General features: G+C 47.6%; 1 long non-coding RNA gene across 1 annotated transcript; it reads left to right on the top strand.

Moving 5' to 3' along the window:
- The first annotated feature begins 4,836 nt into the window (after window positions 1-4,836).
- Window positions 4,837-16,522, top strand: LOC123925789. The gene is made up of 3 exons (XR_006815079.1): window positions 4,837-4,967; window positions 9,393-9,494; window positions 16,423-16,522. It is a non-coding gene; the product is annotated as an uncharacterized LOC123925789 (long non-coding RNA).
- Window positions 16,523-18,208: the final 1,686 nt, after the last annotated feature.

Genomic DNA, 18,208 nt, shown 5'->3' with positions numbered 1-18,208 from the left:
CCCTCCTGTTTATCTAGTCTTTCTTTGGGGAATGTAAACACATGGTCGCTTTACTTAGCAAGTGAGAGCTGGAAGAAAACGTAAAGACCAAGTGTAACTCTGTCATGTAACAAGCGAGAAGACCAAGGTCCAGAGAGCAGAAGGCATCTGCCCACACCTCCCAGTGGTCTGGGCAGAGCCAGATCTCCCATGCTCCCTGCTGTGTCCCAGAGACCACCCCTTAAGCGCTCTTAGTGCACGTTAGCCAAGCAATGCTACTTGCATTAGGAAAGCACGTCCAATGCAAACCACTCTGGAGATTGCATTTCAAAGATTGATAGACATGGCTTTTGCATTATCTGCTGTTTCGGATTAGCTAGGCTGTGCCTTCATTCTTTAGTGCTGATATTGGGGTGGGAGGGGTGGGGAGTGGGGGGTAGGGAGTCAATTTTTGAGTCCCTCTTGCAGGCCTCAGGCTCCAGCCTGCAAGACTAGGCCTGAGAAGGACAGGGTGCTCCATCCTCTACTTTGAGTCCGTCAGGAGATTTCATTGTTTAAACAAACATTTCAGCGAAGCCATCCAGCTGGGCAGTGATTTATGGCTCTGGCTGCAGTTTTTCCCCAACAAAGATAAACAATCGTACAACTCTTGGGACTGGAGCTGGGACTCCTGGTTCTAATAACTTGGAGCCGGCTGGACCACGCCAGCCATCTCCTGGTCTGGGGTTTGGTTAGGATCTGTTCACACTGGTTCTGCGGCTAAGCCGCAAACCTTGGAGGGCCTTGTTGTGTTTGGAAGCTAGACGCATTGCCTACAGGGCAGGGGAGAGTGGCAGGCAGGAGAGAAATAGCTCAGGGTTGAGGCTTCAGGCCCATCCCCCTCTCCCAGGAGGGCAGCGGCTCTCTGCATTCTGCACGGTGGTTACTGGGTGGTTTTGGTCAATAGCATCTGTTCTTCCTTCTTTTGGTACCATTATGTCAATTTCCTCCTGTGGAGTGATTTCAGGATGCATCCCATGCCTGGGGGCTCCTAGAATCCACTCAATCCTTGGCTCCCAGAACAGAGATGTGTTCAAGCCCTACCTATCACGGCAATACATTGCTGTGGTCATAGTGATCGGCTCTATGTGGACATCTAACCCTTTAAAAGAAAGAGAACGGCGATGAGACCTCTGCTGGAGCTGCTAGGAAGGAGGCAGAGACCCCTTCTCTTTAGACTTGAATTTGAGAGGATGTGCAAGGATCATAGACCACGAGAGCTGTTGCCAGCATCCTGCCTCCATAGGGGACAGCCTCTCCAATCATGGAGCGGATACACAGTGGGGCTGAGGGTGGAGAGAGACGCCGCTCTTCCACCCTGTGAGTCCCCTTTTTGTTTAAAGGTATCCTTTTACTTGCATCTGAAAGAAGATTAACCAATACCTGGCATCTGACACAGTGGGGGAGACCTAACAGGGGAAGTCAGCTCCAGCAGCCTCCAGCCCAGTTGCTTGAGTATGGTGGTTTAGCCAGAGAACGGTAACTCCTTGGTTATCCCCCACTCACCCCTGCCACTGCCCCACCCTACCCCCCATCAATCTGATTACTTGTGCCTACAATTTCTTTTAACAAAAGTTTAAAGAAATGGGGAAATGCAGAGATGAATGAACTACAGCTCATGTTTCCCCTAAAGTTCTTGTTTATTTAGGACAGATTGAGAAGCACATCTCAAGAAAAAAACAAAGAAGGTACCTTTGACTGTGCAAGGGAAGAAAATCTCACATCTGATTATCGGGGACCAGTGAGGACTTTATGGGGAAGGGGTGTTTGGGAGAAGTTTTGAAAGATGAAGAGGATTTTGGTAGGCAGAGATGGGCAGAGGCTTTACGAAGATGAAAGAGTGTGATGAAAATCAGGGAGGAGGGAAAGACTATTAGGGGAATATAGAAAAGTGGAATTAGACTGGAGGGCAGGAGACATTTAGGGGAATCAGCAGCTGGCAACGTAAGTTGGTGTCATCTAGGTAGATTCTTCTGAGAAGCTTGTTCTTAACCCATGTGGTAATGGGGAGTTATGAACACTGTAGAGCAGGGCTGTGCCTTGATTGGACTTAACTCTTAACTATAGATGGAAGAGGGAGAGACTGAATGTGGAAAAGCCACTGAGGAAGTATTAGGAGATAACCTTGGCTCAGTCACAGGGCAGGGAGAAAGCAAGGGGAGGGAAGGCAGGGAGTAAAAACAAGAAGTTGATCTAGTTGCCGTTCATCTTACTTTAAGACCTGTGAGATTCCTGGAGCACAGCTTAAAGTTCAAAAGTCATAAAAGCAAAGGTTGATATATTTAACTACATAAAACTTGAAAATTTAAAAAATGCCATAAATAAAGTCAAGGCAAGGAAAAATATTTGCCAGACAGATGACAGAGGGTTAATCTCCTAAATATATACAAAGACCTTTTAGAAATAAAAAAAAACAAACAATGGAAAAATGCACAAAGGATATTAACAGACATTTCACAGGAAAAGATACAATGGTCATTAAACATATGAAAATATAATAATTATATTAACATTTATATAGTTTTATATTCACTTACACTTTTCACAATAACTATATGAAGAATGTATTATTATCATGAATCCCATTTTTTGATGAGGAACCAAAAAACCTATGTTCAGTAAATTGCCAAAGTTACCCAATTAATAAATGATTCATTTGGGATTTGAACCCAAGCAAAGACCAGAGTTTGTCTTCTGAAACGTATGCTACACTTCTTGCTCAATATCACCTATTGTAAAAGAAATTCAAAACGAAAGTATAACAAACCATCATTCTTTATATATCAGATAAAAAAGTTTGGTGGATGATTGAGAAACTGGGAGGGAGCTAACACTCCTGTATTGTTGGTAGAAGTATGAACTGGAAACAATAATTTAGGAGGCAATTTGGCAATATCTATCAAAATTTTTTTTTAAAGATTTTATTTTATTTATTTGACAGAGAGATCACAAGTAGGCAAAGAGGCAGGCAGAGAGAGAGGAGGAAGCAGGTTCCCTGCAGAGCAGAGAGCCCGACACGGGGCTCGATCCCAGGACCCTGAGATCATGACCTGAGCCGAAGGCAGCAGCTTAATCCACTGAGCCACCCAGGCGCCCCTCTATCAAAATTTTAAATATACATTTGCTTTGACCTAGACACTTCATTTCTAACATTCTTCTAAGGGGACATATGTACAAAGGGATGTACAAAGGGAAACATACAGAGATATTTATTGTGCCATGTTCATAAGAGCAAAAGTTTGGGAACAAGCTACCTATCCATCAGTAGGGAACTTGGTGTATGGATTATGGTACATTCATAAGACTGGCAAGAATAATAAGACCTATCTATTTGTATGCTATGGAATAATTTCTGAGATATGTTCAGTGAAAAAGGCAAGGATAATGGGGGTAGAGAGTGCCATAGCTTATGAATCTGTATTTATGCTCACTAGTGGACAGTGTCTGCCCCAGGGGAGGGGAGCTTGGTGTCTGGGTCAGGGATGAAGGGGAGCATGTTTTGGTATTGTTGAAAAACATTTCTAACATGTTCAAGGATCATGTTTTCAAAGATATAAATCTACAATAAAATATAGTGCTACATGGAAAAAAGCTACAAGGGAAGATGTGGTTTCCATTTCACTCAAGGTCCAGCTTGTCACACCCTTGGTTCCAATGGGAAGAAGAGGTGAGCTGTGCTGGGGGGTTGCATGCAGGACTGAGGACAGGGAGCCAGGGCTTGGGAGTATGGTGATCTTGACCAGGGAGGAGATATCTTGCCAGGTGGACATTATTTTAAGATAGGAAACATACAAACTCTCTTCTTTTTTAATGTTCCATATATCAAATTTATCTCCCTCCTTCTTTAAAGCAAGCAAGCAAGCAAACAAACGCACAAAGAGAATTAAAAGCCCTTTTGAAAAATCCCAGTCTGTTGCAGATGAACTAGGAGAAAAAGGTTTTGCCCTTACCAGGCAGAGTGGTGCAGCCGTAAGAAGAGTCAGAGAAACTCAGAAGCCCGGTGTTGGCAAGCACCCATAAGCCACTGTTTTCTCACCTCTGGAGTGGTCCCTTACAAGCCTCACTTTGTGTGCCCTTCACAAGGATGCTCTGTCTTCAGGGTGGCTGGTTTGATATTCTATAGGTGGCTTAGGGAGGGTCTGAGCCAGGTTGAAGCAACTGGATGGGGTAAGAGACGCGGAGGAGACTTTGGGGTGGAATGTGGGACTTTTGAGATTTTAGAGAAAGGGAGAGGAGAAAGAGAAGCTAAAAGCCCGAGTAGCTGAAGCCCAGAAAGCAAAATGTACAAAAACAAGGCTAGGAGAATGTGTTTTATTTTTCATTAAACATTTATTATTATTATTGTTGTTGTTGTTGTTGTTTTTATTATTTTTAAAGAGGGAGAGAGGCAGAGGGGTAGGGGCAGAGGGAAAGAGGGAATCTTAAACAGGATTGACCTCAAAACCCTGAGATCATGACCTGAGCCAAAATCATGAGTTGGACCCTTAACCAATGGAGCCATCCAGGCACCCCTAGGTGCATGTGTTTTAGAGACAACACAATACCGAACAACTTTGTGGACTTTTTGGTGCACTTGTTCAATGCTTTCTTTAGAATAAAGTTATAAAAGTTGGCTATCTCGGTCAAAGTTTCTGTGAAATTTTGATTCACATCACCAAACTGCACTCCAATAAGATCTTATCGTTCTTACCCAGGTGGTGTGTGTTTCCCTCTGCCCCTATACCTTTTGCCAATCATTTCGGATGAGAGGATAAGAATTTGAAGGTGTTCATAACCAACATTCTTCTTTTTCTCAGTAAGAGAAGAGAAGAGAAGAGGTCCTGGCCCGAGCTTAAATGAAGGACTCGAGGGTAAGACGGGCTCAAGGAGAGTGGAGGAGGTGAGAAGGATCAAAGTGAGAAGACTCAGAGCTGCTGCTGTGGGAAAAATTAAGCTGTGAATGGGAATAGGTGAGACCTGATGATGGTTTATCCAATTGTGTTTTTCTTATTTGCTTTAGGACAATCTCCTTTGCTCTGGAGGTGCCTTAATGAGGATTTCTGTTCTTAATTTTACAAAGAGAATTGGGTGGACAATTCAGTTTAAATACGAAAGCATTAATTTAGTGCCTGTTATGGGCTGATTATAAGGCATGCCAAAATAAGGTGAACTTGGGCCCCCATCCCAAGCTGCTCCCATCCAACAGCAGATACAGACCTGTTGTTAGTCAAGAATCACAATGCTGTGTACTACAGGGCTGACAGGGAGAAGGAAAAGTTGCAGTTGTAACACCGAAGAAAGAGTAGTTTCTTTATATGGGAGAGCCAAGCTCTGAGGGAAGGCTTGGCAGGGGGGCCAGGTCTGAGTCCAGGGTTTTTTTTTTCCCCTAAAGATTTTATTTATCTGAGAGAGAGAGAGATTGAGAAGAGAGAACAAGTGGGAGGGGGAGAGGGAGAGGGAGACAGAGAAAGAGAATCTGATGCAGACTCCAGGGGCCCACAAGTCTCTTCGGGCTCAGTTCTCATCATCTTTCCTTCTTCTCACTGTCTCAGAGGAATCTTCACTGTTTATTTTTGGGGAGTGTAGAGGAAGGGTGGAGAGAAGCTTTGCTTTCACTCAAGATGTTCCTCCTAAATATTTTAATCTTGCCCAGACATCAAAGCTTGTATTTTTCATTTTCTCCCTATCACATCCTTCCCTTGTGGCAGAAGCTGCTTGCCTTTTAGTTGGGATAGAGTATGGGGCATGGGGGCAGCAGGGAGCTCCTGAGAGGAAACCCGTTGGTCATTATCTCCAGAATGTTTCCTGCTGTGTTCTAGTAGTCGGTCCTGAGGCCACCACCCACATGGTAGCCCAAGAGGCTACCTGCAAGTAAGGTAGTAAATGAAAATCACTTGGGGACCCATCTTGCAAATGAGATCTCTAAGGTGGCAATTTATATTTCCAAAATGAAAATAAGCATGAGGCCATGGGGACTAAGGATGGCCTGGGTTTCACAGAACCTTTCGTTTTTCTCGAGCAGTTGGTGGGAGACTCTGACTTAAGACCCCACTGTGGTTACATGTCCCAGTCTCTGTGCCTTGGGTCTCTGGTCATTTAGTTTTGCCTGCACTGTCAGCCCATTTCAGGGAAGGATGAATTTTGGAGGAGTTGGTGTCCTAAGAAGCGGGGCCATGTGATCGGGGCCCTCATAGAGAAGGAATGTCATGTTAACCTGGGGTCCCAGACTCTGTTGTGTCCAGCTGATACAGAAGGGATCCCAGCCCGAGCCAGACAGCAACTTCCATTCAGCCTCGAGCCACATGCTGACTTGGTATCCTCCTCGGGCTGCTGCCCGTGATAGGTTTCAGGGGAGAGACCATTATGACCCACAACTGGGAGAGGAACTCACCGGGCACGAGAGGAACTCATGGGAAGCAGAGGGCGAGGAGAGAGAGAATAAGGGTTGCGAGAAACTGCTGAGCAGAGAGGACGGCTGATGACAATTACAAAGTCTGATAATCTTCCATCTTCACAACTTTTCATCTGAAGCATGAAGTGTAATCAGATGTTTGAAGAGCCTAGAGAAACAAATGAAAAAAAAAAATGTAAGAGCGGAAAATGGAATCTGGGGGCAGGTGCGGCATCTGTATTATTATTACAGTGAAGACAGATATTGGAACTGGCTGTGAGATTGGTTTTGGAAATCCTGTTCTGTTGCTATGGGTAAACAGGCCCTGGGGAAAAACTGCTTTTCATTTCCTGAGATAGGAAGGGTAGGAACGGGGTGGGAGGAAGTGGTCATGAATCCCTGGAGACAGCAGTATCCGAGCCCTCCTCAGCCAGGATGTTGGGTTGAAACCAGATGGCCAGTACGTCACGACAAAGGACACCCGCCAGTGGAAGGGCACGTCCTGGGCCAGGGTTTCCCACGTCTGGTGTCAACACACCGGTGGTCAGGAATGGTGGTCGGTCAGTCTTTCTTGAGCTCCTGCTGTGTGCTGGGTGAGTGTGTCGTAGCACACAACCTAGGCCGTTCAGATTGTATCCCAAGTGAATGCCATTCCTTGGAGCGTGTCCCAGTTATTTATTGTTGCATGACAAACCACCACAAACTTAGCTTTTAAAAGCAACAATTTATGATAATTGCTCATATTCTTGTGAATTGACGGGGCTTGGTTGGGTGGTTCTCACTGAGGGTTTTCATCTGGTTTCAGTCAGATGTCTCTGGGACTGCAGTTCTCTGAGGCTCAGTGGGGCTAGGTGTTTGAGGTGGTTCACTCATGCGACCGGCTGTCCACTTGGGACTCAGCCAGGGGCCATGGACTTACACGTCGCTTCTCCGTGTGACCTGAGTTTCTCACAGCACGTTGACTGGGCTCTGAAGAAGGAGAGAGTGTCCTAAAAGCAAGTGTTCAAGAGGTCCCAGCATTATGACATGGTCTTGAAGGTCTAAGAATGTCATTTCTACTGAGTTCTATTGGTCAAGTTCAGGTTCAAGAGAAGGGAATTAGACTTAATTCTTAATGCGGGAGTGACATGCAGGAACAGGGAGGTAAGGAATTGATGTGGACTCTTGGGAGGCAAGCTACCACTCATACCACGCAGGACCACTTAGAAGAGTCCTGTGCTTGGTCCAATGCTCTGTTGTCATCATCTTGTAATTTTTAATCATTGTTAACAAGGAGCTCCTCTTTGCATTTTGCAACAGGCCTTGCAAATTAGGTAGCTTGTATAAGCCAGTATAAGCCACATTGTGAAGTATTTGAGCAGCACAGTGAGGGGTAGGCATGTGCTGGGCTCTGTGCTCTGCAGATGGGGCTCCTGCCCGTGGAGAACTTGCAGACTAGGTGAGGCTAGGAGACTTACAGGAAACACTGAAGCTAGTGAATGACAATGTCTGAGCAGAAATTAGGCTGTGGTTCCCAAAGGAGGGTCAAGATGGCATCGGGGAGGATCTTCTTCTTCTTCTTCTTTTTTTAAAAGATTTTATTTATTTATGTATTGTCAGAGAGAGAAAGAGAGAGCACAAGCAGGCAGAGAGGTAGGCAGAGGCAGAGAGAGAAGCGGGCTCCCTGCTGAGCAAGGAGCCTGATGTGGGACTCTATCCCAGGACTCTGGGATCATGACCTGAGTCGAAGGCAGTGGCTTAACCAACTGACAGACCCAGGTGTCCCGGGAGGTTCCTCTTATTTTGCTTATTGTCTTGGGTTATATTTAGACTCTCAACCCATGTTGGGTAAAGCCTTCCTTCTCTTCTAGGAATTTTAGAAATGTCCATTTACTCTATCCACTGGGCCTTGTCCCTTACCCTTATTCCTAGGACCCTTGAGCTAAAGACTTTGCAGGGAGGGGCTTTCCATTTGAGGACTGGCTCCTAGGGTGGGGGTAAGGGAGAAAGGGAGATGCAGAGGCACATGAACCTAAAGCCCAGCTCAAGCTTAAAATCTTGAGTCATTGGAAGATGCCAGAAGGAAGCTGGGCCAAATGTGGTCAGGTTTTGGGGGAGGTGATGGAGGGAAGGGAAGAGAAGAGGGAGCTCTCTGGTCTCCTCTAGGGAGCATGGGGAGTTCTCTGGTGCCCTGGACAATGCCTCCCTCCTAGTCCTCAGGCAGATGCCTCACCATTCAGCAAAGCACAGGGCATTCTTTTTTTTTCCCAGGGTAGGAAATGGCTCAGAGGCCTGGACCTAGCCCAGCCCCTAATTAGGGCACAAAGCCAGACAGCTCCCAAGGGAGGGCACAACCTCTTTGCAAACACTGCCCAGTTTCCTCCAGGGGGATCTTCCTGCTGTGATGAGTGTACAAGATAACCTTCTGTGTGTACACACTAATAGGGCATCAGAGGCTAATGATTTATTTCTATCTTTGTGAGGCTGGGAGGTCTAAGGAGGGCACTGCTCCTTGGGAAGGCGGTTCCAGTATTTCCCTAAAACAGAGACACATGCAACTGGCCCATCCAAGGCCTGGTCAGTCATTGTTCTTAGCTGGTCAATTGCCTATTTGCCCTTGACCTTGGTGGGCTGCTCTACAGGATCTACACTTCCCAGTCTCTTTGCCTTTTGGCTTCTAGGGAAGTTCACTCAATGCGGGGGGCGGGGGGGGGGGGGGGATTGGGGTGGTCCTTGGCAGAAGATGAGAAGAAGGAAGGAGCGGGAAAGGTGGAGCATTTCTTTCTCTCTGCTTCCTTTGGTGTCTTCAGGAGAATCTAGATCTTTTCATGGCTCCAGCTCTTATCAGATGACCCCTCTCTCTGTGGTTGCAGTTCCCACTGGACAGGCTTTCTCACTTTCCTTTCTCCCTCTGGCCCTAGAGTGGAAGTGTCTTCCTCCCTTGCTCCTGTCTGGATTGTCTTATCATCCCTGCATGGCTTCTTAGCTCTTTATCACTAGGTATCGATTTTGTTTCCTCCAACAGCTATCTCTGGTCATCTGCCTTTTACAAACGCAGGAATCCCTGGAGGCGAGGAAGGGTCCTGTGACCCTGGCTCCGGATGGAGTCTACAAACCTTAGCTCCAGGTGGGTCCAAATGTTATGCACACCAGTAACCGTATTCTAATCCTGACAGCAAACTGAGAAGGCAGTTGGCCGGTTCCCACCAAGTCCAGGTCCCTAGTGCTCCTTGGACTACCTTGCTCAGGACGAAGAGGCCCAGCCATGGCAGGGAAAGGCAGAGTATGGCTGATGTGCACAGAGGCTGGGGTAGGGGTGAGGTGTGCTCCGGTGATTGCTTTCCACCCTTATGAGGTCCTCTCATCTGGTGCCCACTTTCACTCTTTGTGCTTTTATGCTTTGGTAGCTAGCGACTAAGAGTATATCTGTGGGTTGAGAAATAGTATAAAAGTGTAGCTCAGGGGCCCATGTAGATGCACAGTGTGAGGCCGACTGGCCTACATGGATGAATACGAATTAGGTTTCCATATCTGTAGGGATGTGGGTCCAGCATAGATGAACCTTGAGCATGGCTCCCACGGTCACTTGGTCTCTAAGACAAAGTCTTCAGGGTCACTGGTAAGACAGGGATCTAGAACAGAGTTGAGGAAGCAGTTGTTAGCTGGGCCTAAGAAAGAGACACAAGGGAGCCGAACCCAAGGCAGAAGCTATGGGGACCTTTCCTTCCTTATTTGGGGTCCAGCGCCCTCCAACTCTGTTGATCACTGCAGCTCCCTCCACTGGGTACATGGCAGAAGCCTGTGGCCAAGTCATTTGCCAGATGACAGTCGGGGGAGCTGTTGGTCCCTGATGGACTGGGCTTTCCATTAAAAAAAAGCCTGACCCTATCTATTTTGGTTCTTCCTCATTAGCAAGTAGGATTTGGGAGAGAAAACCAAAAAGCAAAGGGGCAAGAATCAGGAAAACCGGTGCAATAGCTGGACAGAGAAAGAGAGAGAGAGAGAAGTTGCCCCATGATGACCTTCAGCTTCTCTCACCTGCCTCCCCCTTGTGGGGAGAGCACAATCTCAGGCCAGCCCTGAGGGCTGTACTGAGGAGCCTGGCCTGGGCCCAGGGGTCAGGGGTCAGGCTGGACCATGGTAGGACCTGCTCCATGCAGGCCTTCTCTCCTTCTGAAGCCTGGAGGTCAACCTCTGGCGATGCCCCCTTTCCCTTCTTTTCCTGGGCCTGCAGCCTTGTCTCAATAATCTGTCTGGGACCCTGCTTTATTCTCCCTGGCCTCTTTCCCACTAGATCCAGCCTCTGGTAGGGCTGGGATCTGTGGAGGGAACTTCACGATGCTGCATGCCTGCTTAGATTTCAGAATACTCCTCTGGAATTGCCCGTTGCTGTGGCCCATCTGCTGGTAGGGACACCCTGTTACCAAATGCAGGAAGATCCGCCGCTCCCCTCCCCCGCTGTTCATGGTTGCCAGGCTGCCACCTGCTGTGTGTTTCCACACCCTTGCACACTGCATTCTGCCTGTCACTCTGGATGGCTGCCCGGCAGCTGCAGCTGAGACTGTCCTGCCAGCACCTTCCGCAGCCCGATGGGTGGTCCTGTCCAGTCCTGGCCCTCCCAGCTGGCCTCATCTGCTGCGTGTACTGAGCTGCATCTGGCTGAACACACTGCTCGAGTAGCCTGGATGGGCCCGGCCACCGTGACCTCTAGAGAGATGGGCATCCTCCCTCAGGACCTCTTGGAGAGGGTCAGGTGCGGAACCCAACAGTATAAGACAATAATGGTGACAACAGCTCATGTTTACTGAGGACTTACGAAGTGACAAGCTCAGTGATTTACCCACTGGATGTATACCTCGCAACTACCCTGTAAAATAAGGATTATTATGTCCCCATTCCACAGATGAAGAAACCAAGGCTGCATGAGACGAATGAATCCATGTGAAGGTCCCACAGGGCATAATTTACGAAGTGAGGATGAGGCACTTTTCCTTTTTGGTTCTGCTTTCTGGGCACCAGGAAGAAAAAAATAAGAGAAGACATTTTTAGCCTTTAGGTAATTAAGACCCAAGAAACAGAAGGGAGGAGGATGGACTGGACACGTCTATGCTGAGGACAGGGTGGGCAAATGAATAGACCATCCCTCCTTGTCCAGACGGAGGTGGCAAGGTGACACAGGATCAGGAACTTTCCTTCAAAAGGTATGGATTGTAAATAATTGCCTGCCATGTTTTGGGAAGACTTTGGCCCCCGGTGGGGGAGAATCTGCATTTGCACTGGCTTCTGCCACCAGCTTCTGCTCTTCTTAGGAACACAAGATCCCCTATGTCCTACTGCACTCTACAGGCTATGATGGGATCCAGCAACAGGGTTGTAGCTGCAAAATGGATCAGGCTTGGTGGGCTCCTGTGGTTAGTCTTGGGCTCCTACCATCATCCCAACTGCCCAAATTGTCATTTTCAGATAGTCCAAATCATTCAAGAGGAAATTCTGCCTTTTGGTGCTGCCAAAGAAGGAGCTGTTTTGAAGGGGACCCTGTGGTGGAGAATCCCACTGTGGAGGGTGCCATGAGGGCCCATGGAGCCCAGGCACGATCCGAGTTACACAGGTGTGCCCCACATGGTAGGCCATGTGTGCGGCTGCCTGGGCTCTGGAACCTGCGGGGTCCTCCGTGTTGGAATAGTCTGGATCTGCTGACTTGGCAAAAATGGGGGTGGGGGTTGGTCCCCATCTGGAGGGGAGGGGGAAGGAGCCCCCGGTGGCCAGGCCGTGGAGGGGTTTGCCAGCTTTGCCCACAGCCCTGAGCTCCCCCTTCTTTCCCCTCAACCACAAGAACAGCGTAATTCTCCTCACGTTACAAGTAAACATCTGGCAGCATCTGCCGTGCTCCAAATAAAGCAAGAACTAATAGGAGGCTTTTGTAACCGCAACAGGTCCTGGATAGGGAAGGAAGGGGTGGTTCACTGTGTGTAAGCCAAAGCTGGCTACTTGCGGAGCCTCGACTCCTTTGTTTCTTGATGGGTGGTTAATTAGTCGATCAGTGCACAAGCTCCTAGAGGGGCCTGCTGGTACAGTTTGCCATGGCTTTCGGGGCAGCTCCCAAAGACATCACATGAACCTTGTGGGGCCAGATGGTCCATGGCACAGGAGGGACTGGGAATGATGGTCAGTCCTGAGGAGTTAGCTGCCCCTTGCTGCATGTCCAGGGTCAAATTACCCGAGGACCTGGGAAGACTGAGAGAACAGTGTGGCAGACCAGTGTGGTCACTGCAAGGAAAAGGGCCATCTTCCGGAAGCAGAGCCTACCTGGGTCAACCCTCCGAAGCTGGTAATGCGTCTTGGAAGACACAACAATATACACAGTGACTCCTCAAGTCTGATCGACAAGCTGGAAACAGCCTGGGCCTGGCTGGCAGCATCTGACAGCTCTGACGGGGCTCTGGGATGAAACTGGCCATATTCGAATGGCATCGAACCCACTCCTCCTAGCCTGCTAAGTGTAAGCGACAGACAGAAAAACAAATTAATATCACAAATGTCACCAACTTTCACGGTCCGGCAAGAGAAAGGCTTCCAGCCAGGGATGGGCTCACAAGCCTTCAGAATTCTGAGGACTACTATCCTTCATCACCCTCATCAAACAGCCAGAAGTGGTATAGGGCTCACTGGAGAAGAGTGAGCAAGAGCACACGGGGAAGGTCTGGGTGCCTGAATGCTCAGAGATCAGGCAGCTGCCTGTAACTTCAGAAAAGGGTTTTAGGCTAAAGGTTACAAACTGGCTGCCAGCTGGCTGAATCCAGCTTGTAGACATGTATTAGAAGGCCCACAAATGTCTTTATTTTTGAATTTGAATGAGAGGCCAAAATGTGCAAATCAGGAGAATCATACACACACCAAACAAACAAACAAAAACAAAAAAAGAAGAAGAAACCCTCACAGTCCCTTGAAATACCTATGCGCTCAGGCCAAAGTTCTCCAGATGGCACCAGGCAGCACAACTCCCTTCCCTCCCTGCTGGCTTCTACAGTCATTTGTGATTTCAACTCTAGTATTAAGCCATCAAGCATGTTTTATGGATCAGGGAGTTAGTAGGGCTGACTTTCCAAAAGTCCAATTTAAATGAAGGTTATATAACAAAATGGGAGCGAGATTTTGCTCCTACTTTAGGTGAGAAGATTGAGCTACTCCTTTAATCCACTGAAACAATTACCTAATTAAAATCATTTTTTTTATTAAGCAACATTACAACATGCAAGAACAGTTTAAAAGTTTAAAAAATGCTAATTGGATTGTCCTCCTTGCAAAATTTTTCATCGTGTGCATTCCTTTCAGTCTTTTTTTCACACACATTTTTCCATAGTTTCATATGTGGGTGTGCATCCTGCTTTTTTCATCGACCACTGTAATTTACATATTTTACCCCATTGCTTTCTAATCCGCATTTTTGGTTATTCTAAATAATGTTTTGAGGAACATCCGCCTGCATTTGGGTCTTTTTGTATTTTGAAGTATTTGCTCAGAATATAGTTTCAGAAGTAGCATGAATGGGAGATATCTATCTATCTATATAAACAGCTTGCAAATTAAAGAGTTAACCTGGAAATTCCTAACCCACAAGTACCTAATATGAGTCTCTTCATCTCAGCAAATCATTGGAGAGGTTGTAGGAAAAAAAAGTTCATTTCAGCATCTGTGATAGGATTGTGGGTAATTAAAAAAAAAAAAAATCAGCATGTGAAGTCCATTCCGGGAATAGCACTATCTTGAGACCCAAGTCAAATAGTACTAAATGTGCTAAGCAGAGGCCCGTGTTTAAAGAAGAAACTCATTTGCTCTTAATAGCTGCAAAATGCCACATAGCTCGACGATGGAGTCAGAAGACTCCGCAGATCATCAAAGCCTGGTTCACAACCATAGGGGAGGCCAAGCTACAAGACAAACTGTCTTTCCCCATTAAAGCATCTTTGTGCCCTAAGTACGAGAGTCATTTCTTAGAACAATGGCTGCCTTTAAAATTTTTTATTGATGGGAGAAGAAAAAAAGCTAAACAGGACCAGAATGTTTAAAGGTATTTTATATCCTATAAACAACCTAAAGAGGGGTGTAAACAAGGTGATACGTCATAAAATGAAATGTGATACAGATAACCTTACCACTATCTGCTGCAGAAGTTCAGACGACCAACAGCGCCTTAGATCTCCGAGTCGTGGAAAGCAAGCACACTGTATTTTATTTTCATTTTGCCTACACGTCTGTGCCCAAGGAAGTCAGGAGATGGACCTGACGAAAGGGCAGAACGAAAGGAGAGTCTCTTCTCACTACTGGCCTCCTCCGTGCAGAAGAGCCTCAGGGTGCCCCAGGGGCTTCTGGGAAATGGCGCCCAGGTTTTGTTCCCACGCCAAGCCTGTCGGCAGGCCCTCTCAGGGCGGGATTATGGAGCACTTGAGCAAGTCCCACCTCCTGTGGAAAGGCAGCCTGTCTTAGGTGAGGAGAAATCGTGCCTCCCTAATCTACTAGAGCTCTTTTAAGGGCCAAGTAAGTGTATGAAGAAGGGGGAAACAGTAGACACACTCTGTTTACACTTTCTCGAAGCTTCTGACAGACTCCACCCCAGAGCCTGTAGAGTCACCATGGGAAGGGAGGAATGTCTGGGGACTATAAGAAACTGGCTTAGAGATAAGAAATATGGAGTAAGGATAAATGAGCCTCTCTCTGAATGGAAAAGTGTTAATAGTAGGGCTTCTTGGGGGAGGGGGAGAACCGATACTCCTGAGGGTCCCAATTAACCTGATTAACTTGCCTCTAGTAGCTTGAGATGGGACCGTCAGGCACTCTGCTTTCCTGAAGCCACATGTGCGCATCAGCCTCCTTGCCCTATCCTCACATCTCCTCCCTCGCCTGGTTGAGCTTGTGACAGCTCTAGTGATGTTTTCGTGACATCTCTAGTGACATCGTGAGGTCCTGAAAGGCAGCGGCATGTCCGATAATTCAGTATTCATAGCAGAGGGCGGGGAGCTGTACATTGAAATTGCCTGGCTTGCCAGTGATGTCCTCCCCTGGAGAAATCTCAGCCAGAAGCTGTAAGTAATCTGCGGGAGATTCGGGAGACTGGTGAGTGGTCTGATGTTCAGCATGGGCAAGGGCCGGTTGAGGAAGGCATTAGATGAAAAATAACTCAAATTACACTTTCATTGTTTTTATGATACATGTTTTGTTTTTATTATACATACATAATTGTTTTTATTATACATTATACATTTTATTATATATACATATATGTATATAATATATGTATATAATATATATGTGTATATGCACATATTATACATTATACATTTTATTATACATTGCACAGAGAATACATATAGATGTACGTTGGTGTCTATATCAGGTTTGAGAAGAGTAGTATAAACCGTACTTTTGAGGGTGACAGAGGCTCTCAGTGACAGCCCAAGGAAGAGTTTTGGGTCCCTATAATCCAGTGCTGCTTAACCTATTTTCATGATTGCTTGCCCCCTCCCTTGCCAATACTTTTATCCTAATTGCACCACCCCATGAAATTTTAGTAGCTTGGATATACTGTGTATCTGTTTATATACTGTGGACCTTTGGAGGGCCCCCAGCCAGTGGGATTTCTAAGATTTTTTTATGTCCCAAGAGCCCAGTTTGGTCTCCCTGGGGACGATCACAGCCCTCATAAGAATGCAGGCTATCGAGGACTTCCTGACGGTTACGGACCTCACATCAAGGTCCCTCTGGCTTCGGGTGGTTTTGTCCAGTGGAGAGCTTCACAGGAAATGGGGATGGGGCAGAGGGGCGGGGAGGAGAGTAACACAAGAGAACATATTCGTCTGGCTCCCTCCTTGTGAGGTCACCCCACCTGGCTGTGTCCTTTGGTCACTTGACTCCTAGGTTCTCTGGGTTCTGGTAACAGATTATATTTCCTTCCCTTGGGAGGGGTTCGTAATGGCTCTACTGCTGCTGGCCCCGAGTTATGGCACTATCCCTCGGGGTTCCCCTGTATCTACATGTTTATAAATCTATCTTATGTTTAGTGTGCTTTCCTGTTCCTGTTGGGACCCTGGATGAGAGACGGGGAGGTCTTATCACTATACCTCAGAAGAAGACCCCAGAGCTGGGAGGAGGCCAGCAGAGGTAGGTGAGTGATGGAGGGTGGGGGGTGAGGTAGGATGGGGCAGGAGGACAAGGGATTACAGTCCTAAAAAAGGAGGCTGAGATGGGCCTTGTTCTGATTTATGGAGTGGGGGGAGAGAATGAACTCTTGGACAGGGTCATTGGGGATCCTCTAGAACTTGAGAAGTAATTTTAGGAAATAGTGTGGTCGCTCTCTTTCCCATAGTTGGGATTTATCTCTCACTTTCTCCATCTCATGGTGTAGCACTGGCCTGGATTCACAAAGAAGTTACCAGGGGAAATGAAAGTCCTGTATGATAGGCCTCAAAGGCGCCCTTAAAAAACGTCGAGCTCTTTGGGGAACACTCTCAGTCTTACAGAATGAGCCAGAGAGGCAGACCTTGTCTCCTTAAATTGCCTTGTGGATTTTCTGTCAAGGGCAGGTGTATGTGGGTCTGGGAATCCTTCCTAAGAGAAGTGCAATTCTGAGACATCACTGATCTGGGTTTCAGGGGACCCTGTGCTCCACCGTGAGACAGTGGGGAGAGGGGCAGGAACACAGGTTTTCAGAGGCTAACATCCTGGCTCTTTATCTTCTGGGCCATCCCCTGCTTCAGAGCTGCCACGGGGATTAGATGAGAAAGTGCACCTAAAGGCAGCCTGGCCCTCTTCCCAGCAGACTGAGTAGTCTCATGCTTCAAGTCTACCAAGTCCTTTGCCGGCTCTGCCCCTGGGAGCAAGGGGCAACCAAGCTTTACATGCTCGGGCTCCAGACGCCAGAGAGTGAAAGCAGGAAGCTGTTGTCATGGATGGCGGGCGGGTGGGCACATTATCCTGAGGCCTCCTAATCCCATTTTCTGCTTTCATGTTAATCCTCTTCCTCCTGTCTGCCACACACTCAACTCCCAGGGCACTGACCCGGAGAGCCCAGCTCCACCTCCTCCCAGCAACGGCAGTGCTCCCCATCGGGGGTGCTGGAGGTGGGGCGTGGGGACAGCCTGGCTGTGCCTCAGTCCTCCCCAGCCCACCTGGATAGTCTTCCCGGCCAGTTCGCAGGTGAACACTGAGGGCTCAGCACACTCATAGCCAACGATAGATCAACCGGTACTTCCTGAACACTTACTGTTTGCTGACAGTGACGAGACCTTTCCTTACATGATTTCATTTGGTTCCCATAACACTCCTGTGAAGCACGTATTATTTATTTGAAATTTGCTGATGAGGAGTTGGAGGCTTGGGGAGTTGTCACAGCCCAGATGACACAGAGAGCAAAAACTCACGACAAATTCCTCCAGAGCCTCTTGGGGGATCAGTCCCACGTGACCCCTCTCCTGTTGTTTCCTACTTGCTCAGCCCTGGGAAGGACCTACCTCTGGCTTCCCTCTTCTGGAAATGTCACCTGAGGCTTCAGTTGGGTGAGTGTGTTTCTCTCAGGCACGAGGCCCCGGGGATCACCGGCTGCGCAGCAGAGCGGAAAGAACATAGACTTTGGGGAGAGGGGGTGTGGTTCTGGCTTCCGCAGGAAGGGGACAAGATGTACCCAGGAACTGAACGTTTTCCAGGGAGACAGGTGGCTACATGGTAAATGGCCATCTGGGGGGAGGGATGAGTTTGCCTCAAGCTTCTTACTCACTGTCCGCTTCCTTTTCAGGGCACTCTGAAGGTCTCCATTCCCAGCTCCATTCCCAGCTGCGAATCCCTTTTCTC

The sequence above is a fragment of the Meles meles genome, chromosome 15 (assembly GCF_922984935.1).
Source record: "Meles meles chromosome 15, mMelMel3.1 paternal haplotype, whole genome shotgun sequence".
Lineage (NCBI taxonomy): Eukaryota > Metazoa > Chordata > Mammalia > Carnivora > Mustelidae > Meles > Meles meles.
The sequence above is the reverse complement of the archived record's forward strand: the minus strand, read 5'-3'. Positions and strand labels throughout refer to the sequence as shown.